The sequence below is a fragment of the Schistocerca nitens genome, chromosome 2 (genome assembly GCF_023898315.1).
Source record: "Schistocerca nitens isolate TAMUIC-IGC-003100 chromosome 2, iqSchNite1.1, whole genome shotgun sequence".
In the NCBI taxonomy this organism is placed as follows: Eukaryota; Metazoa; Arthropoda; class Insecta; order Orthoptera; family Acrididae; genus Schistocerca; species Schistocerca nitens.
In genome coordinates this window covers 523,380,612-523,404,808 of record NC_064615.1, presented here as the reverse complement: position 1 = coordinate 523,404,808, position 24,197 = coordinate 523,380,612, and the positions used below count along the sequence as shown (strand labels likewise).

The 24,197-nt window shown below is 41.0% G+C and overlaps 1 protein-coding gene across 4 annotated transcripts in view; it reads left to right on the top strand.

Annotated features, from left to right (window-relative positions):
- The window catches only part of LOC126236505 (pleckstrin homology-like domain family B member 1), a 1,102,343-nt gene that overhangs the window by 135,130 nt on the left and 943,016 nt on the right, over nucleotides 1-24,197 (top strand). The window contains exon 2 of one of the 4 annotated variants that reach the window (XM_049945866.1): nucleotides 4,837-4,932. The exons of the other annotated variants lie outside the window; for them this stretch is intronic. The gene's annotated coding sequence lies outside the window, so the exon portion shown is untranslated. The remainder of the gene's footprint in view (nucleotides 1-4,836; nucleotides 4,933-24,197) is intronic. 4 annotated transcript variants of the gene reach the window in all.

The window sequence follows — 24,197 nt, the reverse complement described above, 5'->3', positions numbered from 1 at the left end:
CTGTAGAGTCCTGTAATCAGCGTGCAACGGCCAGTGTCTTTTAGTCATATACTATTCATATGAACACTCAGTAGTTAGCTATGAAATTCTTTGCGGGGGAACAAATGCAGAAATTGAACAAAGTTTTCAAGCTACAGAAATGGACGGTAAGAATAGTAACCAAAAATAGTTATGGAACTCGTTGTAAAGATCTGTTCAAAACACTGTGGTTTTTAAATACATCTTCTGAGGACATTTACCAGTCAGTTTTACACACAAACACGAAGACAAAATTACTGTACAAACATGTTCTTGATCATCGAACAAGATCTGGACTGAACTTAGTCACAAAGAAAGAATAAACATAAAACTCAAAATAGCATTTTGTACCATGGAATGAAACTCATCAATAAATGTTCAAATGAGAGGAAAGAAATTAAAGAGAATACTAAAACTTACTTAGGCATTTGAAAAGCATATGTTGCGCAACACATTCTATACGATGGTGCATTACGTAGATAACGCTGAGTAGGAGTTGGGTAAAGAATGTAACACACATAATAATAACGAAAATAAAACGTCGATCATTTCACATAATTCTGTTTCCTTCTTTTTTTCTATTTTAGAAGCATTTATTCTCAAAGCTATGCTATGTATTATAATAAAACACCTTAACGTCTTTCCGAGCTCAACATCTCATTCATTATAGCCGAATGCTAACTCCATTTTTTCGGGCTAGCAAGTTGGAAGCTGCGGTACACAAAATGTAAAGACATATCGTCTTTATGTTCCTGAAGTCATCAGCCTGTGTCTAGTGTTACTTTAGGGAAAAAATGTGTGTGCAGTGACTGGGAGTAAGGATCAAATGAACATTTAGCACTAACCTTTTGCGTGATTAAATAACTTCTTTATAAAACAGTCTTGTACACCAGGAATACACCGAATGACATAGCCACGTTTTAAACAGACTATTCTTGTATGCAGGGTGGTGGAGACTAAGAGTCTCCATCCGGCCGACCTGATGTAGATTATCCGTGGTTTTTCCGAAATTACTTCAGACAAATGCTGCGATAAGGTCACGGCCGCTGTGTGTCATCCTTGTCGAACTGGAGCCTTAAGTATGTAAATGCCTATAGCCTATATGTGAAATGCGTTATTTTTGTTGTTCTTAAATTTTAATGACGAGACATGACCAATATTCTTGTAAGAATGATCTACATATGGATACTACTGCAACAGCTACTAAAACTACTACTACTACTGCTGCTGCTGCTGCTACTACTACTACTACTACTACTACTACTACTACTACACACAGTCAGTCAGCGGTGTGCTCGCACGCGGTGAACGGTACTCACTATCCGCTTGTTAATCTTATTAGCAAAGGTCATCAAACTGGTTCGACGGCATCATCATTCTCTCCCTATTGCTAATCGTTTCATCTTTAAACTGGCACATATCGTTCGACGAGAATATCGTTTCCTTCAGCTTTATTCTGCAGATGTGTCGTCCTCTATTGATTTTTAAAATTCTTAACAGGAAACAGAAAGATAATTGTTATATGATGGTTCTGTTAAACCGACCGATGGTCGAATCAAGTTTGGCTCGTTAAGAGGCTCTCCAAACATCCGTGATCTCAAACAAAACTATTTTATGTAAGTGATCGACTCCAGAAATAATAATTTGCATAATGTAGTAGCCGAATAGAGCATTAGGTCGGAGAGAGGAATGTGCTGCTGTAGAGATACCCGAAGTAATTTTGGAGGCTTGGTTCACACAAGCATTCATTACAGAGAGTGCATGAATCAATTACGTTAAGGGCGGTGTGATTTTCTTTCGCGAATCACGCGTATCCGACTGAAGAACCTGCGAAGGAAAAGCATGTGTCTTACACTCTTCAGTAGTTCCTGTTGATCTCTTTTCAAAAAATGTAACGTATAGGTAACTGAACAATGACATGGGTGAGTGTTGAAACTAAAGTGTTCCGTCGTGACACACATTGGAACTGCCGTCCGATGAATTATAGTGTCAGAGGCGAAAGGGCGCTATTGTTGAGTGGTTTGTTCGAGCCTTCGACATGTCAACAAAACTGTTTACTGCTCTTGATGGGCTATCTGAACCGGGTCAAGGACCGAATTCAGTCAGTGATCGGAACCTCCACGAGTATGCCGGCTATTCCCAAGGCACTAATAGCTTGCTGTGAAAGTTACCTCATAGCCAGTCCGATTGCAAATGGTGTCGTTCTTTGTCACGATCAACAGTTGACCTTTGAAGTAACGGATGTGGTGTTAGAAACTGGGGAATCTCGGAATTTGTCGATTTACGACGTACCTCAAACGACTCACACGTGGAGCCTTCGGTTTTCTGCAGTTGACAGGAGCCAGTGGTGCACGCAGTTACGTAAATGTGACTAGATAATAGACTGACGAATGGGTCGTAGTTCGAAGCTAAATAGATTAGCGAAGCTACTGGAAAAGAACAACGCCCTTACTTCCAAATGCATTATTAAAAGTTGTAACGTAATACTACGAAAGAAGCAGACCTACATATCACAGTACATGGCTCACTTCTTTCCGCAGTGACAGAATTGTAGATTATTAAACCGAATCAGTTTCTGTGATTCTACTAGAAAAACAAAAATTCAAAACTAAATATTAAATTATTTTTATAACTCCAGCAGGGCAAATGTGTGGTAAGCGCTTAGGTGTGCTATCGCGATTGCCTCAAAATCCAGTTTGTACATCATTTCCCTATCGCGACTTTGGCTGGTTTTGCAGGGACATCAGCTTTGCTCCAATTCTTAAGTTATAGAAGTGGCAGCACTTAAACTATTAGTCTTATTGGGCTATCAATATAAGAGGCGACTGGTTAAGGTTTGTCCATACACACAAAATAGAAATCGTAAACACGCCAATAGTCTGAAATTACGCGAAGAAATATCTTCCTTATAAGCAAGTGTGGCTTTCGCTCTTTTATTCAGTGGTTTGGTATTTAACTAATTTGTAAATGAAAATGATAATCTTATTTTATTACATTGAGTAATTACTAAATAAATTTTCTCCCGACTAAAGAATTGGGCAAGTTGCTAAAGAACTCAGAGTTAACGTCGTGTTAAAGTGTTGTCTGTAAGTTGTGTGTCACTAAATCACAGTTCATACAACAGATTCTGTACAACTATGGATTATGATGGAAACAGTTATCTTCAGCAAAATGATCATTAAAACCACCGAATATCAGCCGCGCACAACACTGACGTATGTAACCTGAAACAATATTCTTCGCAACTCGTGCGTAATTAATTTCGGCTTCATACATCAGCTAGAAAAGTTTGTTATAACGATCGTGCTATGAGCACTGTTTTTAAAGAACCAATCTGATTCGAATTATTTTCATTAAAATCGGAACCACCGGTGCACATTTATTTTTACACATTTGTATTACGTTCGGCATGTATGTCTGCAGAGTTGCGTAATGTGAATTTGCCGCTGAGATAATTGTTAAGATGGCGGCAGGCAATTGATATAGACTTTCTTTTGTTAGACCAAACAAGTAAGTATTTGAAATGCTTATTAAACTCTATAAACTCTGCTTTCGTATTGTGCACTATTTAGACTTCATCAAGCAAACATTTGAGTTGTTTCTAAGGAAAACACACACAAACGCGATACAAATCGCTATCATCAATGGCTGCGCTCGTTGCAGCGAAAGAAATAACTAACACAGATAATGCTTACTGAGAGAGGAATTAAAGTTACAAATAATTATTCACTCATATTTATAATAATAATGAACTCTATTCTCAAGTAATAATTAACAAATAATTACGATTTCTTAACAGACCTCAGTTTGATATGTGTCCGCAATCTACAAAAGCCAACCAACAAAAGGTAAAAACAAAGGAAGACAAACGCAGATCATAAAAGGAATTTACAATTATCGTTGTCTTTGTATGATACACATCGATATGTCCAATTACATCATAGAATATTATATAAATAATTAATATTTATCATCGTTTTCACTTTTTATGTCGAATAGATAATGTTTATAACTGTTACAGGCATAATTTCCTCTCGTCGTACTGTAGCTAAAATTTATCTCGTGGATGTTCCACAATTAAAGACAACGGTTGTTTCTTTCCATCATAGATGTCCTAACTTAGATTTCGACAACGCGGCGTAGAGCATGCGAAAGAACTGGAAGACATTCTCGCTTCTAATATGGACGCATAAATGACTTTTGTAAGCAACAGACTGCGTTAGTGAAAATTCTCCTTTAAATACCTAAGACAAGGCTGTGGAAATTTTCAGTGCCCGCATCTCGTGGTCGTGCGGTAGCGTTCTCGCTTCCCACGCCTGGGTTCCCGGGTTCGATTCCCGGCGGCAACTGCATTGAACGCCGCCAAGATGCGTTACAGAAGGCAACGACGACGTGCAAGACAGACAATATATAAGACAATAGAAGATGTGGAAATGACAATATCTGCAGCCGACAAGAAGAAGAATGCAATTAAATCTGTCGCCGCACACGCACTGTTGGATGGTCCGTCTGTGTTTTGTGGATGCAGACTGAACTTTAGTATTGATTTGAATGATACTACTGGTTAGTTAGGTTTAAGTAGTTCTAAGTTCTAGGGGACTTATGACCACAGCTGTTGAGTCCCATAGTGCTCAGAGCCATTTGAACCAAATTTTCAGTTTGTTATCGTGATAGTAGAAAAATAGTTCTTCTGTGACGCTCATATCAGATCGGCCGCACATATAAAGGGAAATGCTGGTTCGTTTTATCTTCTCTGTTTCAAATCTAATCATATCTGTAACATAAATTTGGCGTTAAGATATTGTTTTCCTGTTTCAGGTGAGTCCAGGATCAGAACTGATAACGATTCTGGCAAGATTGGGGCCACATGGTGTATCTTTCCTCGGAAGTTTTTACCACGATTGTATGCCAGAGGTGAGAGAGATTGAATTTTGCCTTGTGATTTATTATTATTATTATTATTGGTTACACTGGTTTACGAAATAGCTCTTCATTTCGTTGGATGTCGGTTGAAGTTTGGTGTCCAAATTTTTTGTTATAAGCTGTAATAATCCTTTACGTCTGTTCATAATCTTTCTCAGCTTATTGAGAGTTTTCTTTGTTGAGGCTGTGTTTCGTCGACCAACGTTTTTGGTTCAGTATCAAGCTTAGCGCGTTGCGTTCCTGTCTCGCAGACTTTTATTGTTTTCCTGCAAAGCCTAATCTTGCGACTTTCCTTTGAAACAGTAAATTACGCTTCCACTTTTTTCTGGTGTCTTTCGCGACTGCAGGTACGGTCCTTTTTTTTTTTTTTTTTTTTTTTTTGGCTCCGTGCCCGATCTTCCCCTCGGCTCGCTCACGGAGATATCCTTACGCCGGAAACCAATACTGCAAAGGGGAGCGGCATCTTTGTGGTATCTCCTACCGGCGGCGTCTTATTAACTCCAGAGATGAGTTTGTCAGCCTGTAAATACTGCTTCACTGACATCATCTTTCAACGTCCTTTACCTTTGTGTACTGTTACAAGCGTCAAATGATTTTCCTTTTAATTGAAGGAAATTGAATCTTATAATACACTAGTGACTAGTCAATAACTCGTAGTCTCAAAGTAAGTGCTCTTCGTAAGTTTCTCACCTTGTTTATAGTTTTAACTGAAGCACACTATATCTGATCCAGTGAGGTAGTAAATGTTGACACTGAGGTCTAAGGGGTCTGCATAGAGTGACAGTTTCGGAATAGTATTATAACGGGCGGCTAAAATAAGAGGCCCCCATGTCTTAAAAACAAAGATTCACTCGTTTATTGTAAATAAAGTAGCAAATTATTATTATGAATAACAACATACTGAACGTTCAGTAGGTCGGTAATTCACAGAAGGTGCTGAAAATGTTCACTGTAATCTTCCATACACAACTCACGTCTCAACCTGTTTCTGGAAGCTTTTGGTAATTCTTTTTAGTGTGATTTCCGCAATCACATTGACAATATTTGTTTTCAGTCCTTCAATTGTATGCAGTCTGTTACTGTAGACTTCACCCCTTAAATTACCCGAACGATCTGGAAGGCCATAAACCTGCCGAAACTGTACTTTCTTCTCCGAAATCTTCGTGGACGTACGACACTGAAAACCGTGATGTATGCTGCATAGTGCCATCTTGCTGGGAAAACGCGTACTCTCATTCTTCCTCCGTTAGCTGCGCTATGAATGATTGCAACAGTTCCGTTACACATACTTACCAGTTAATGATGTTGAAGAATGTGGGACCTACTATCTGTTGGCTTGAAACTGCACACCACACGCCTAATTTCAAATCATGTGGTCTCTGGGATTATCTGTTGACGAATAGCGTGTGTTTCGAGAGTTCACATGCCGGCTAAGGAGAAGCCATGTTTCACCTGAGCTGAAGTAAAAATACGGATCCAGTTAACTATCAGTGACATGCGTGACTAACCGTTGTGCGTAATCCGAAGATTTTAATGCTTCCATGACTCTTACTTTGTATACTCGTATCGGTAACAGCTTAAATATGTTCTGGCACGACGTTCGTTTGATCTTCAGTTGCAAGGATAAACGTCTAGCTGATTTGCGTGGACTTTTTATCATAGTCACGCGAACACGTTTAATATTTTCCGACGAACAAGCCTTCTTTACACGGTTACGTTTGGCGTTAAAGAGTGAACCTACTACTCTAAATTTAGCTGTCAATTTCTGCAAAACACTTTTTTGCAGGAGCAGCTGTCTCTGGATATTTTATCTTGTGGCAGCATTCTCGTGGCCTCAGTACGAGTGGCGTTTTTGCTCATGATGGATCTGCACCTCTTTTTTCCAGGTCGAGTGCCTCACAGTCCCCAACACCGCTCCCTAAAGCAAGGCAAAGAGAGGAATATTGTGCACATAATTTGGATATGAATCCCGTAAAGTATATTTTGTATGTTGTGTATCTGAGGATGAGATGAGGAAACCGGCCTGTATCCATTTAAAGTGTGTGTTGGAACCATATAAAAACTAAACATGGATTACAGTCGTAATTCTGAAGCACGGAATCGGGAGTTGGCGCATTTCCCTGTTTTACAAAGTACATCTTCACGCATTATGTAGTGCTATAAGACAATTATAAAATAATGGGAAACCAGCAGAAAATGAAAGTGAAAAGATTTAGTTCATCTGGATATTCAGGCAAAGTGATGTCTGGTGTCATTTGTATTTCCGTAAATAATTCCATCTGAATGATGGGATAATTCTTACTAATACGTCATAGCCCAAAGTTTCCTCTTCTTTGAAAGCTATTAAGATCTTGTAAAGGCGATAGGCTGTGTTTTTGTTACATTCACTCTGGAATTTCTTAGATGAGCGTTTCGCATTTTAGTTGTAAAAGTTTTGGATATGTCACGATGTGTTTATGCCCCTCTCTCATCAAACAAAGAAATCAAATAACAGAAAAAATGTAAAAAGTTGCTGAACGTCGCAGTGGACGAAGGTGAGCTAGGAGTGAAAGAAACACGTATAGGAAGCAAAAAATACGAATGATAAGCGGAGCCTGCCATTTAACATCTTGCATATTAAGATCACAATGAACTGTTGCTGGAATGTTACGGAGGTAGAAGTGTACACTCCACGATTTGGGCAGCTAAACGGGAAGAAACTATCGAAAGAAAAGTTGGGTGCAACACATTTTCTTCAATCAGTTTTGTTACTGGTTTGAAGCGGGGAACCACGACTTCATCTCCTATGCCTACCTCTTCATCTCAGCACCCAACACACTCAACAGTTTGTTGGATGTATTCCAGTCTTACTCCTACAGTTCCTAGCCTCCTCAGATTCCTATTGTATTGTGGAAGTTGTTCCCTGATGTCGTAACACATATCCTTCCATCTGTCCCTTCTTGTTAGTGTTTTCCAAATGTTACTCTTCTCACCGAACATTCTTCTGTTGCACCACATTCGGAACCCTTAGATTCTCGCGTGTTACGGTTTTTCCACTGTCCGTGATTTTCTGCCGCACAATGCTGTGACCCAAACGAGCACTCTGAGAAATTTCTTCCTCAGATGATTGTTACTAGCAGAATTCCTGTGGCCAGGATTGCCCTTTTTGCCTTTGCTAATCTCCTGTTTCTGTCCTCATTGCTTCCTCCATCGTGTGTTCTGCTTCAAGTATAACACGACGGTTGTGTGTTGTGACGATACCTAACGACTACTGCTGGTTAGTTACTCTTCTAACTAGCAAACCAGTTGCGACTGTGCCTGGTAGTGCTCACACTTTACGTAGTTGGGCTACGCACGGCTCTGTTTAAAAAGAATAGCTCGATGTCGTCATAGGTTCGAGCCACACATGTTCTGCAACTAACTCGTTGCAAATAATAATATGAAGTTGTTATACTGCAGTCAAAAAGTGTATGCACTGGCTAGAATCGCAAATTAATAAAATACAGAGAAATATAAAAGATAAATGAACAATTTAATATGGGTTCTATTCTAATGCAGACGTTTATTGAAGAAAGGCATCTCAAATAAACGGAAAATGGTCCTAATATAATAAAGTATAATACAGAAAGAAATACTGTTCTGAAATGCAGTGAGCAAATACCGAGAGCATTATGAGAATGGTAGCAAAATACCCAAACTAAATTGTTATCTAAGATACTCGAAAACTAAGTCCATTTCGTGAACACACTACACGAAATATCTACCAGCTCAGAAAAGTGTAGAATTCAACATGATGATTTATAGATCAACACACGCTAGACAATGAGCTGAAACTCTGTATCCTCAATTCTGTAACACAAGAGGAAAAAGTCGAGAGTCCTGCTCCGGAACACATTCAGACTTCTCGAAATATAAAGTACATGCAGAAGTTAAATTATAGTAGTGGCCGTTCACCGTCCAGAATCAAACACCACCAAAATCGAATACAACTCGTTATACAGACAGGTCTGGGTCCTTCCAGACATGGCGTAGTGCGCCCCGAATCGCCCCCTTGAGCTCTTCACTTGAAAAGTCCCAGTCTTCACTTGACTCCCGTAATGTTCCGCTGCTGTATACTTTTCCACCAAAAATGCGTCATTCTCAAGCTCTGCAGACATGATGTGAATCAACATGATCACTTCCTGGACTACACTAATATACTGTAACAATATTCAAATAAAGAAATGTCACAAACGTTTGGTTACACACAGATAATTTTCAATAAAAAGAAATAATAGTTGGGTCATAAATAAATAAGACAGCATTCTTGCGCAAGTGTGCTCATGATAACTGACAACAGACCGTCATTAAATACTGTTGAAAGAATTATTTTTGCCTTCTTGACAGAAGCATCTTTTGGTTATCTTTTCAATTGTGGTGTCCACAAAAACATGCGACTGACCAATTCTAATTTAGCACGGTTTTTTAATAGCACTTGCAATCAACATTTAAATAAAGTTACTGGCAAAATAGTAAACTGTTCATTAAATACAAACACAAGTATGACAATATATGAGGTATTCATGCTGTGTTCATTTGCTATGTAAATGTAGAGAATGCGATATCCTGACTGACGTTGGCATAATAAAAAATATGTAAAAGACATCATAACTGAATATACAAAGTAGATAAAAATGAGTAGCTTTAAGGGATAATAGATACTGTGCAGTGCTGTTATCCTAGATATCGTTTGTTGACATCGCAGGAGGCATTTAAAAGTGATTTGATCAAAGGTTCCCCACGCCCGGGTTCCCGGGTTCGATTCCCGGCGGGGTCAGGGATTTTCTCTGCCTCGTGATGGCTGGGTGTTGTGTGCTGTCCTTAGGTTAGTTAGGTTTAAGTAGTTCTAAGTTCTAGGGGGCTTATGACCACAGCAGTTGAGTCCCATAGTGCTCAGAGCCATTTGAACCATTTGATCAAAGGTTCATTGTGAAGTTGTTTATTTCGTGTGAAATATTAAGTTATGTAGTCTAAAAGGTGTTGAAATGCGGTTGTAAATGGGTGTACCTAATTTTTCTCCCGGATCATCAATTTACTCAGATTTGAAGTATTATATGATCATGAACCACATTGTAGCACCAAAGAAACTGGTATAGGCAAATGTGTTCAAATACAGGTAGAATACAGCGCTGCGGTCGACGCCTGTATAAAACAACATGTGTCGGCGCAGTTGTTAAAACGGTTACTGCTTCTCAAGCGGCAGATTATCAAGATTTAAGTGAGTTTGAACGTGGTATTATAGTCGACACAAGAGCGACGGTACACAGCATTTCCGAGGTAGCGATAAAGTGGGGATTTTCCCGTACGACCATTTCACGAGTATACCGTGAATTTCAGGAATCGGGTAAAACATCAAATCTCTGACATCGATGCGGCCGGAAAAAGATCCTGCAAGAACGGGACCAACGACGACTGAAGAGAATCGTTCAACGTGACAGAAGCGCAACCCTTCCCCAAATTGCTGCAGATTTCAATGCTAAGTCGTCGACAGTATCACCGTGCGAACCATTCATCAAAATATAATCGATAGCGGCTTTCGGAGCCGAAGGTCCAATCGTGTATGCCTGATGACTGCAAAAAGCTTTACATCTCGTCGGGGCCCGTCAACACCGACGTTGGACTGTTGATGTCTTGGAAACATGTTACCTGGTCGGGCGAGTTCAGTTTCAAATTGTACCGAGCGGATGGACGTGAACGGGTATGGAGACAACCTCGTGAAATCATAGACCCTGCATATCAAGAAGGGACTGTTCAAGCTGGTGGAGGCTCTGTAATGGTGTAGGGCGTGTCCAGTTGTAGTGGTACAGGACCCCTGATACGTCTAGGTGCAACTCTGACAGGAGACACGTACGTAACCATCCTGTCTGATCACCTGCATCCATTAATGTCCATTGTGCATTCCGGCGACTTGGGTAATTCCAGAAGAACAATGCGACACGCAACACGTCCAGAATTGCTACAGAGTGTCTCCACGAACATCTCTGAGTTTAAACACCTGTGTTGGCCACCAGATTTCCTAGACATGAACATTATTGAGCATATCTGGGCGCCTTGCAGTGTGGTGTTCAAAAGAGATATCCACCACCTTGTAATCTTACGGATTTATGAACAGTCCTGCACGATTCATGGTATCAGTTCCCTCCAGCACTACTTCACATTAGTCGAGTCTATGCCACGTCGTGTTGCGGCACTTCTGCGTGCTCGCGAGGGTCCTACACGATATTAGGTAGTTCTACCAGTTTCTGTCGCTCTTCAGTATATAACTCGTAATTTAGCACTACATTAATAGTTTCAGCAAAAAAGGCGGTTTCATTTACAAAACAAGTATTTCTGTGCTTGCTGCGGAGGGTGGCAACGCAAACAAAATCGTTTGAGAAAGACTGCAGGGCCTGCGCGTCGATTGTCAGCGCGGCTCGTCCCCAGTCAGCACACCAAAAGCGGGCAAAGAGTACCTTTTTGATTTGGGCTCGCCGACTAGCGTGCGTCAGCGCCGATTCGCGCCAACATCCGGCTGCAAGTGTGTGCAGCCTGAATAGATAATTAGGAGGTATTTTCCGCTCTGGGTCAAGTCGCCCCGCGCTGCGTCGCCCTGGGTAGGTAGCCCTTTCTCTGGGCGCACACTAACGTCACAGTGTGTTACGTTAAAACGGCTCTGCCTTCCTCCATTCCATAATTTTAGCGACATCTGATCCGGTTACTGTTCACAGGAGGAAATGATAGTGTCCGATTCAGAACAGTTATTGCTATCGGATCGCCGACAGTACCGTTTATTTCTTAAAAAACTACTCGTCCCGAGCACTTTTAAATATACACATATATGCAAATATTCCACGTGCTACAATACGACACTGATCGGTTCACACTGAAACTATATCGGTTCACACTGAAACTATATCGGTTCACACTGAAACTATATCGGTTCACACTGAAACTATATCGGTTCACACTGAAACTATATCGGTTCACACTGAAACTATATCGGTTCACACTGAAACTATATCGGTTCACACTGAAACTATATCGGTTCACACTGAAACTATATCAGTTCACACTGAAACTATAAAGCGAACAACTGAGGCGCAGATAATTGTAACAAAAGCTTATTGGAAATTTCATCCAAAAATTGCATGAACTTCTTTCGACTCGACCGTTGACTTCGGACTCCTGAGTACCTCTAGTAGACTGCCACACTAAGCGCTCTCGTCCACCACCAAGAACAATACATTATTCAAGGCAGCGTCAGCAGAGAGCTATTATTTTGAAATTCTACTTCGGCAAAATCTTTACCTCATGTACTTTTAAGTCTTCAGTTTTGATAAAGTTAATATGCTTATCGCTTATTTTGTCTCTGATACACCTCACTTTTTCATACATCTTAGACAACCATTATGAAGACGTTGAAAGTATTGACAGTGCACTGTAGGTCATTGTTGTAGTAGTATGACTATAAAAATACAGGAAGTGACGCAGCAGGATGAAGCCACTACCAAAAGTAGAGCAACATCACTTCGTATAAACTTTATAGCTCCGTATCTCCTAGTGGAGGCAGAGCTTAGGCGGTCGCGAAAGAAGAGTGATATAATGTGCGTTCACAGGAAGTGATTCCTTTTATGTTTGTTTTCGTTCACAGTCCGTTCTCTCGTTACGGCGTCCGCTATTGTGCTCCGCCGGAGGAGCGGTTCATCACTTTTCCTGCCGGCTCTCCCTATCGTGTGCATTCAGCTGTCATCGCGCGGCGGAACGAGAGAAATGACGCGCTATAAACGGAGGCGGTGCGTGCAGGAAGCCGTTGTTCTTGCCGTAAACAGATTACACTTGGGCCGCGGCAGCGGCTCTGGCTGTGGAGAACGGCGCGGGGGCAGCGCTGGACGGAAAAGGAGAAGCAGGAAGAGAAAGTGGCCGGCGGGACGGGGCGGGAAAGTCTGCGCGCTCCGGTCCAACACATGTGGCGGCGCGACGCAGCAGGTGCGAGCGCACCTATATAGCTTTTGTCAGCCGCTCGTCGGAAAAAGCAAGCACACTCGTAGACACCTCAAGCTGAGCGCTCTCGTAATTACATTTGGATATCAACACCTCAGTTAGTTGCTGCCGTTAGCTCCACATGCGATCGGTAGTAGCAAGGATACGTTCCTCGTGCGGAGAAAATCGTCAACTTTATTTTGTACTAGCTGCTCAACGAGGTATTACCCACGCTTAAACAGTTATTTATAAGAAAGTGTTAATGGCATAACTCACTATCCAGGTGTATGCACCGGCAACAAAAGTTGTCCTTTGGGGTGGGGGGTACTGAGGCGCGAGGCACTTGCGGCCCGGCAAACTGCGCGACATTGGAAGAAGCTACCGGATTTTGAGGCGATGGGAGGAGCTGACAGAGTATATGTCGCTCACAATTAACTCGTTTACCGAATCAAAAAAATTTTACGCGACAGAGTAGCGAATTAGAAAATATGGCCGGCCGCGGTGCCGAGCGGTTCTAGGCGCTTCAGTCCGGAACTACGCGACTGCTACTGTCGTAGGTTTGAATCCTGCCTTGGGCATGGATGTGTGTGATGTCCTTAGGTTGGTTAGGTTTAAGTAGTTCTAAATTCTAGGGGACTGATGACCTCAGATGTTAAGTCCCATAGTGCTCAGAGCCATATGAACCATTTTTTTTTTTTAGAAAATATGGCAATAAAGGTAGTAAATAATTTCACAACTGTTTGCTACGTGCCTATCACGGAAAATGCAATAATTGCCTTGGTACGTACAGAGACAGAAATCTAAAGTAATGCGATTCTGTAACAATCTTCCGAGGGATTTCCGGCCCCCGACACAGGCGAGTAGCCATCGTAGCGCTGTCCGAGCGAAACGGGTGGTGAGTACAGATGATTACCTTCCACTTTTGACGTTCGTCCTTTCATTTTTAGTGGTCGAGAAGCTCACTTTGAAAGTAAACTGCAAGCGTTTGAGCTGGAAAGGCAGGTTTTCGGGGATGACTGGAATTCACAGTATCAATACTCTCTTTTGGCTCCGCCTGTGATGGAGGCCTGCACTACATGCCTCCTCAGTTCCTTGATGCGTAACCTGGTGCCATTGCACGATTTTGGTGCATCCAGGTCACTCATCAGTATGACAGGCACACTCACCTTCAGCTCTAACTTCTGGGCTGCACCCCCGATAGCACTAATGAATTTAAATTCTCTACACGGTACGTAGCAGATTCGTCTCTTGTCATCACTGTACCGAGTAATCTATAATTTTTTTATTAATGTTTCCTAAAGAGTCATTCTTGGGTACCAATATGCATTTATTTGGTAATTAACATCCACGAATGAGTTTTCAGTAGCATTGACCATCCCCAGGAACAGTAGCCACATTAACCATCCCATCCTATCACTTTTTAAAATAAAAGTTTTCTCCTTGGAATAATAGATAGCCTACTTGTAGATCCTGTGTGAATTCTGGGTATAGGGTGTCTCCAAAGCAAAATTTATTCAGGTTTATTCAAGTTCAATAAAGAAAAAGAGCTCACCAACTCTACGAAGAAAGAAAGCAAACAATTTCTAGTTCGGCTCAGCGCTAATTTCATAATATTTGTTCGTGCATCAACGTCGTCTGCCCTCACGTGTGTGCCTGTTACCAGCGGAAATGCTCGCATATTATTATCAAATCCAACCTCACTAAAAGTTTACCATAGTCTACACGTGTTTGTCATAAAGCACTCAGATGAAACAGTCGTTATGAGTTGTAAAGCGTCTTAGAAGCTATAAAAATTCAACGGGCTAGTATGGAAGTGTGGATTAAATATTTTGGGGATTGTATAAGCATTGTATTCATTTCGTTGAGTCGTATTATGTGGGACATATTAAATAATAAAAGCGTGGGCATATTAAAAACTAAGTTTTCGCAAATAGGATACAGTTCAAAAAGCAAAGAGTAAATAGCTTTTTCTAAGAGTAATTATTGTTCCACATTTCATGTTGTATTCTTCAAATCAACGAATATCTTGTGCTACCACTTTTAAAAGCAGCCTATGTATAAATTCAATGCAAAAGCCAATTCCATTTCGAATTTCTTTCAGATCCATCCAGCCGTTCAGTGTGAAGGCGTGACAAATACACTTAAAAACGTTCGCAATTATGTATGTGGGACGCACTCAAACATGTACACCTCTAGTCGCGCTGCGGTTTTGTGTGTTGTGTCTGCGTCATATTGATAATGAAACACAGGACGTCTTAGTAGAGAACAGCGACGGTGCTTATACACACACAGGGGCTACATAGACATTTCTGTCTCAGTAGCACATTACTGTTGCTGATAACGCGTTTCGGCATTCGGCCATCCGGAGATGAAAAACTTAAAGAATCTGTAGTATACCATAGTTGTTAGTGTTGACACGGTAGCGATCTTTTGCGCTCCGTGGAACTGTTCACGTGGCTACAGTACTCGTTTCATATTGCATTTTCATGGATAGAGAGGAGATTGGTTGCGGGTTCTAAAAGCCGACAGGGCGTACTCAAGCCATGATCATTTGCACGTCTGTACTCTATCTAGTCAATTGTAATTAACTGGATCATATTACTGAAGAGGAGTAAATGTTTCACTTGACATATGTAGTGAGACTTAAACCAATATTTATGTTTGCATGTTCTGATTTACAGCCGAGAATAACCGTTAATTACAAATTCGTCATCACGTCTTGGCATGGCGTATTAGTAGTTCATGTAAGGCTCCAGAACGTGACTTCTGTGACGATTTATTATCCTGCTAATTTCGACAAATTACGCGATCATAATGTGCCTAATCGGCACGCACTGAAAATGTCGCAGCTATTTACCAACCATCGACTTTGACTTTAAAAGACTACTCCGAAAGAATTAATTGAACTATAGTAACCAAAACCCAAAAGAAATTTTGTCACACTGTAAAATTATAAATCAGTACAACGTATTACGTCAAAACGAACCATGTAGTATTCGACGTAACGCATTGTGTTGTACGTGCTGGTTTGATCTGAGGATGATAGAGTGCCGAAACGCATAATCAGCAATAATAAATGCAATCAAAACAGAAAAAATTGTTGCGTATGCGTTACATTGCCCCAAGAACGAAGAATTCCTATCCAACCTTCCCTCTGTTCTGACAAAGTTTTCCGGAAGGTGTCCACTGGTTGTAAGGTATAGGCCGGAACTGGAGAACCCTCGGAAACATTTCCAAGTACGACTTCTTCTGCGTCTCGTTTGGTACTTACTGTAAAGACTATAAAATGGGTCAGAACTGGAATAGAGCACTCTACCTTTGGGAGTAGAGAATGAGATGTATACCAAAAGAAAGGAGGAAGAAACACGTCCTTACGGCCGCTCCTCGAGCTTCATACAGTCCGCCTCGTATCCCTCAACAATTGAATCCTTCCCCTCTGCCACAAAAATAAGTACCCTCGTCAGTTATACGGCGCCTCGGTCAAAACAGAATCTTGAATCCCTACACTTCACTGCATGCCTCATCCTTTCAATCGCTTTCTCTTCTCAACCATGAAATCATGACTGAGATTCACCCATCTTAATAAAGAATAACCCATCTCCACTTTTTTTTAAATGAAGGCCCGAATCAGCCTTTGCTTGCATAACTGCATTCCTGCCAGACTCTTGCCCTTCCAGATACTCATTCTAGATCCTTTCCTGATATCACTTCTACTTCAGTCACATCTGAATCCAAATCCCTGACCAGAAGCCGACAGCAACATGACTCATCTCACCAAAATTAAAGTAATTTTTGTGTCTCGATATCTTAGTATTTCTGGACCGGAAGAATCAGTCGGGAGTCATACATTGTTGTCCATGGAACTGCCGAATGTTAGTCACATGTTCCTTCTCATGCCAAGAGTTTCTTATTTGTGGATGAATTGACCTGGCAACTTCGAAACTATAGAACAAACCTCACTAACGCCCTAAGAGAATAAGCCAATGAAAACCTAAGTCTGTGCCTTTCATTTGAAAAACAAAGAAACCTGAGGGAGCTACGTGTTAATTGGAAAACCATAAACATGCAACACGGTAATCGCCCAATTCACCTCGGTATTATCTTGCAACGCACTCTAAAGATACATTGCATCAAAATCAAGGTAAAGGTTTCATCACATAAGTGTCAGCTACGTAAACTAACTGGGTCTCGATGAGGTGCCCGTCCTCAGACAGTAAGCACGGCTGCTCCAACACTCTGCTACGTTGCTGCTTAATATTCTAGTCCCGTGTGATACACACAGATTCGATATTCCCTGAATGAAACCTCCAGGCTAATCAGAGGCCGCTTTAAACAAACACCTACACAGAAGTTGTATCCAACTGTAGGCAGTTCCACCCGATATCAGTCACGAAGCGACTGCTAATAAGAAAAATGTCTGAAACGCCTCGGCTCATTCCCTTCTCGCACATCAGTCATCGTCTCGTATGAAGCCCAGCAAGAGTTCCTTAGCATCTTTGCCTCACTTCAGACCCTAGAAAAGCCAGAGTTGAACTAGGGAAACAAAGGTGTACTGGTCATCCGGAACGCATCAAAATTTAAATAGAATTGCCAACTGTTGATGAGGGTGGGGTACGTGAAGTCATTGAACAGACTGCGCAGTGCGGTTGTAAAATTAAAGGACAACCACAAGAAATGGGGCATCGTGCAAGACAGTCATTGTGCGAATATGGGGACGAACAGGCCTCTAGTCACCTCAATTGGAGCACAGGGTGGGAACCTAAACAGACTAAAAGCAATACCGTCATGTCCATTTACGTTCTGTGTATATTATATATCTTTGTTTTAACTGTTATTTTTATAAATAACTGTTTTAACATCCGCTGCTTCGCTCTCGTAGACTGTATGGCCTGCAGAGATTTGTTTGTCTTTATGTGATCAAATTTTCATGTCCTCAAACTGCAACACCTTCTAAGCTTTTCACGCTAATCCAGGCCGTATAAACATGGTTTTTTTCCGGACGCACTTCTGACCAAAAAGCGATTCTGATAGCTGGAATCCAAAGTTTTTGTTAATAACGCCTTTTGCGTTCTTGTAGACATATTTCCATATCAACTTTCATCCCCTAACAAACATTTTTCGGAGAAGTGAAATACCAAATTTAACCTTAAAATTTTTTAATATGAAGAAATATTCTTTAAAATTGTCATCCCCTGTTGCAGTCCCTTAGGGACTGAATTTCCAGAAACACTGAGACATGTATTTTTTTAAATTTCTAACAGAGACATCAAATACAAATTGTCATAAATGTAGCCTTAAAAATATTTTCGTGGTTTTTTTAGTAATTATTTTCAAAATCTTTCTCGCACTATTTTACCTCTTTAGTGGTTGAATTTCTAAAAATGCCGAAACACGCATTTTCATTTTCTGACTGAGAAACCAAGTACCAGTTTCGTTCTTCTTGCTTCAGAATTCCCCTAATAGCGACATACTTTCAAGAAGTCTTTCATCTCCCATTTCACCGCCTTAGAAGTGGGATTTCGGGCAATCCCTTGTTAAACGATGCCTACAGTATAAGATCCATACCCTCACCAAACCTCAAGTTTCTGCTTTAGCAGTTTGACTGGGCTATGACGAGTCAGTGAATCAGTCTGACCCAATTTCACTCCCTTTGGAACTGAATTTCCAAGGATAGTGAAACACATATTGAATTCTAACTGAGAAGCCAAATTTAAATGTTAATAGATGTATCTTTAAAATCTTTTAGTAGTTCTGTAATATATTTTCAAAAAATGTTTCCCTTACTATTTTACCCCACACTATTAAATTTCTAATAATGCTGAAGCACTTTTTTTTCCTGTCCAAGAAACTAAAACACATTTTCTTAGGTCTATCTTCAAATTTGTCTTAATAGCGACATTAAAAAAAAAATTTCATGCCCTATTTCACCACCTTAGTGTTGTAATTTCGGAAATTCCCTTCTTAAAAGACGCTTCGGTATAAGCTCCCCACTGCCTCCAAATTTTAGGTTTCTGCCCTTCGCAGTTTGGCAGGACATTGCCTTTTATATGTAGAGATCACTTACTGAATTTTTCTATGTGTATTTCGCATTATTGTTTTTTTCTTGTGCCTTTGTCCCGTATCTACGCGGGCTCGGCGTGGCTACTGTTGGATCTGGCATTGTTAGTGTAAGGGGGTGGCCGGAAGCCCTTCCTTTTGCCATCTCGTTACCGCCGGGAGGGAAGGTGTGTACTGTCTGCGTGTAGTGTTATTCTTGGCAAAGAGTGCGAAAGTTTCTAAATGTCTGCGAAACGTGTAGCTGACGGACAGGGGGGGGGGGGGTGGAGGGGAAAGACTTCGATACTTGCCCGGTATTGATCTAGTCGGATGTGGAAACCCATCTGAAAATCACATCGAAGCTGTTCGGCACACCGACCCTACGCGTTAGTCGGCCGCGAGGATTTGATCCGGGACCGATGCAACTTCGCGTCCCGGAGGCGACCTTTAAAACGCACGGATTACTGGGCATATGATATATTTCATATTCTTCGTATTCAACAACTGTTTCTTCTGGTACTTGAGGCACGTTTAAAGAGGAAGATCGTTTCAATTCTTTCGTATACTTTATGTATTCAACTGAAAGGAGATGCTAAGAAGCAGTTACGTGGTCGCTGTCTTTCCGCAGAGGGTCATTTAAATCTTACATAAATGACAGAAAGAGAAAGTACCATGAGGCAGAATTCTGTTGCTCTTTTATAGTCTCTGTTGTTTAGAAGGCTCACGTTAAGAGGCAGCTGTGGGCAGTTCAGTACATCCAGTAGCGCGAGGGCGACTGAATTGTCCAGTTAACAGTGAGTGACTCACAGCCGGGGTTCCGCCATGGGTCAGCAGATTTCCTGCGCTGTCGGCAGGCGCGAGTGTCTTCATTGTACGGGGTGCTCGCAGCAGAATGAGTGTGCACAAATTCTGCGAAGTGTGCATCCACTGCTGTAGCCTTATCGCGTAACAGACACGCGGCGCCCACGTCGATCGCTGACTCCTACTGAGGTACAAGAGGTGAATCAGCTGATGTCCGTAAATGTCTGGCGGCCAGACAGCATTGCAGGGAATACGCCGAGCGGTAAACGCGCGCGCCCACACACACACACACACACACACACACACACACACACACACACACACACACACAGTCTTGTCTACGAGCGATATGCGTTTTCTTCTTTGCGGGATTGTATGTCTTAATTCGAAACTTTGGAACTTACTTTAACGTCGGTGATTTTTAGAAATGTGAAACAGCTTAGGAACATACCTCTGAACTGTCTCCAACATGTAACGATAATATATGCAAGTACACCTACAAAACAAACACTTTGATTTCACACGAAGATAAAAAAAAGTAGTGACCCGTAAATTAAACAAAGGTATTGCTGTATGTAAGGCGGTAACACGGTACGGCCGTATTATTTAATCTTAGAGGTGCTCTCTACCAAACCTACCATTCGGTAGTTTTGGTACACATGTAAATAACGTTGTAAATGGTAGGATTATCGGTAGGATTGATAAGGGAAAAAAAAATCATAAATGAATGTGTAACAGTGGAAATGGGAGCTGACCACTTTTTTTTTTCTTTTTGTTTATTTGCTTGTCTGCCCGTAAACAGAACCGCACATCATTCAGCGGTAGCCCATTGCCTATTTTGTATCATTACAGAATATAAAGTGCATTTTATAAGTAATAAAAATTAGTTGGTCGCATGATTTCTGCGCTTTTATGTAACCAAACAAATTTCTATTGATATATGTATAGTTTGCATGACAATCACTAAAAAATTCGTGTAATTATTACTTTTTACTCAATAGAAGATTCTTAGTGATCAAAGGAAAGTGTTTCCTGTTACTGATAAATTCAAAAGTTGTTTCTTCTTCTTCTTCTTCTTCGCGGTTGGATCACTTAGGACCATGCGTATTGAACATTTGTTGGCCTTCCTTTTCGCCCAGTATTCCTTCATACGCAACGAATGAGCTAGCTTTCGTTGCGTAGACCACGTATGTTGGTTAGTTTTTCTGTCTTCTTCCTCAAATCCCCGTGTGTTTGTGATTTTTCTGATTTCATTTCTGTCATGTAGATTTGGAGGCCGTAATTCTCTCAGGTCTTTTTCCGTCTGTTTGTACCAGTTCGGTCTTGTAGTTTTGTTCTTCAAAAATGTATGGATTTTGTGAGTTAACCTGTTGAAAGTTGACAAACTGCCTATTGGCTTCTGTCTCGGGTTCTTCGGCCGACGTTCATCTAATGATTTTTCTGACGTTTCCCCAGCACGAGTGGCTGGCATTGTCAAAGCTTCACCCTCCATTGCCGGTGATGAACTGGAGCCGAGCTCGCGGGCGCAGACTATATGTACCTGGCGCGACAACGTCCGAGGGCTTCTCCGCGGTCATTTCTGGTGCGGTTCTCCTCTTGCTACCTGCGACGGTCGTTCGCTGCAGTACGGGAAGCCAGGATACGTTGACCTTAAGGCTTTCCTCTTTCTTGTTCAAACTGTTCGCGTGTTTTTGTATTTCTACAGCTTCTCTGAACAAGCGCGTGTGATAATGCTTCTCTACAGCCAGAACTTCCGTGTCGGCGAATTTTATTACGTGGTCGGTCTCATTCAGTGCGTGCTCTGCCACGGCCGATTTCTCCACCTGCCTCAACCTGCAATGTCGCTTATGCTCTTTGATCCTGGTGTTGATGGATCGTTCAGTCATTCCGACATAAACTTTTCCGAATGTGCATGGTATACGGTATATTCCCGACATTGCAAGTGGGTCTCTTTTCTCCTTCGCCGATCTAAGACACTCTTTGATCTTCCTTGTCGGTTTGAAAATCGTCTTTACGCCATGTTTGCGCAAGAACCGCACCGGAAATGACCGCGGAGAAGCCCTTGGACGTTGGCGCGCCAGGTACATATAGTCTGCGCCCGCGAGCTCGGCTCCAGTTCACCACCGGCAATGGAGGGTGAAGCTTTGACAATGCCAGCCACTCGTGCTGGCGAAACGTCAGAAAAATCATTAGATGAACGTCGGCCGAAGAACCCGAGACAGAAGCCAATAGGCAGTTTGTCAACAAGTGGCCACGAAAGCCTTAACAATTCTGTTGAAAGTTGTTTATGAATAATAGAAACATACGTAAATTCGACGACATATTTGAACGGTGTTTGATGTATAGTTTTGTTTTGCGTTTTTAATTTTTTATTTTACCATTCTGCTCAGGAAATGGCGTTTTCTAGAGTTTATGAGAAATCTATGTTTCCTTTATTTTTACTACAATACCCCTCTGTTTCACGTTAAAAATAGACAATTTTCGGATAAAACCGCACTTAAACATTGACAATTTAATTTTCTGTAAATACTGTTTACTTTCAAGTAACTGACAGCAGAATTAGAATGTAGAGCAAGATGTTCCATAGGTTACCCAGCCCTTCGTACATCCTCAGTTAATTTCTGGACGATTCACCGCTTCCGGTTTTTAAGGGATTGGTAACACGTAAAGTGATTGTTATGAAGTAACGCCAATAGGTATGCAACACACCATGGTAGTCTACAATAACCTACGGTAGTTTCACATCTCTACTTGGACCTGTTTTCTTACCGCGACATGCAGACTTATTCAAGAAAGGAATTTTTAAAGTACCATAACAAGCTAAGAGTTGGCAGCGGTTTAAGGTACCAGGCACAAAAACGTAACATTCGAATCAGAAAAGGTAATTTTATTTTTTTAAGGGCACACCTGACAGTTACTGTATTAAGTGTGAGAAATGCAAATGAATGCAACCAAAAGGGCAATACAATTTTAGAATTAGAAACTGAGCAATTTAACTTGAGATATCAAACACTAAGAAGTGGAGTTTCAACACAGATAAAGTAAACGACTGTATGAACTAAAAGATTTCAATTAAAAAGTGCTCAATACTAATAAATTCAACATGAATATAAATATTTAGTTATTAGGTGAGAACAGGTAGTGAGTCACTAAAAAGAAGAAAAAGGGGAAACTATAAAAGCTGTATAAATAAAATTTAAAGAATAACGCCCAGCGGACGTCAACAAGTAGTAAAATTAACCCTTAGTAGCAAAGCAAGGACAAATAATACTGATAAATTACAAACTGGGCTCGAGCCTCATAGAGAAGAATATCTGTAACATGGACGGCCAGAAACCTATATCAACGTAAATAGCTTGAGTTTAAACTAATGTTACTGAAGCTTGTTCCATACAAAATTATACAAATAAAATTTGAATGAGAACGCTCACATGTCTTCAATTAAAACTATAACTTCACCTTGCATTTACGCTGAGCACACGATAGCTTAGAGAGACGGCTCAGACATCTTTCATAAACTGTCAGCAGAGCTCAAAGCCAATAGACAGAAATCATCATCATCAGTTATCTGCTAAATTAGCAGGTCCTTTGCCTCTCCATTTTCTGCGATCCATTGCTTCCTTCTTAAGGCTGCTGTATGTTGTACCGTCCATCATGTCATCCAGTATCTGGAATCTCTTCCTTCCTCGCTTCCTTTTCCCTTCTACATAACCTTCTAAAACTGTTTTTATCAGTCCGTCATTCTTTCTTAATATATGCCCAATCCAATTCCTTTTTCTTCTCTTTATTACTTCTAGTAACTGTCTTTTCTCTTCTTCTCAGTACCTCTTCATTTTTTACTCTGTCCATCCAATTTATTCTTTCCATCTTCCACCATGTCCAGATCTCAAAAGCCTCCAGCCTCTCTCTGTCTTTTTTTCCTCATAGTCCATGTTTCAGCGCCATATAGAACAACACTCCATACAAGACATTTTATGAGTCTCTGAGTTCTCTGTCCAGACCGCTGCAGAAGATTCTCCTTTTCTTATAAAACGCCTCTTTTGCCATTGCTATCCCTGTTTTAATTTCTGTGGTGCACTTCCAGTCGGTGTCTATCCTGCTTCCAAGATACTTAAAATTTTGCACCTATTCTAGTGTTTCTCCACTCAGCATAATTATTTCCTTATTTCCTCCTAGTGCCAATACGTTTGTTTTGTTTTAATTTTCATCCCATATTTTTTCCGTTAGTTGCAATGCAGAAATAAGTAACCTAAAATAATATTATCTAATTCATTTTCATTGGGGCAGTTGGTGCAACCATGCCGCACTTCCAGTTCACTATACAGGGTCGTAAGGCTGGTTCAGTATCAGGATTTAACAAAGCTGTGGATGTAACCTATGTGCTCTCCCTTTTTTGGGTACAAGAACTCCTATACGGTAATTCCGAGTACAGGTAAGAGCTA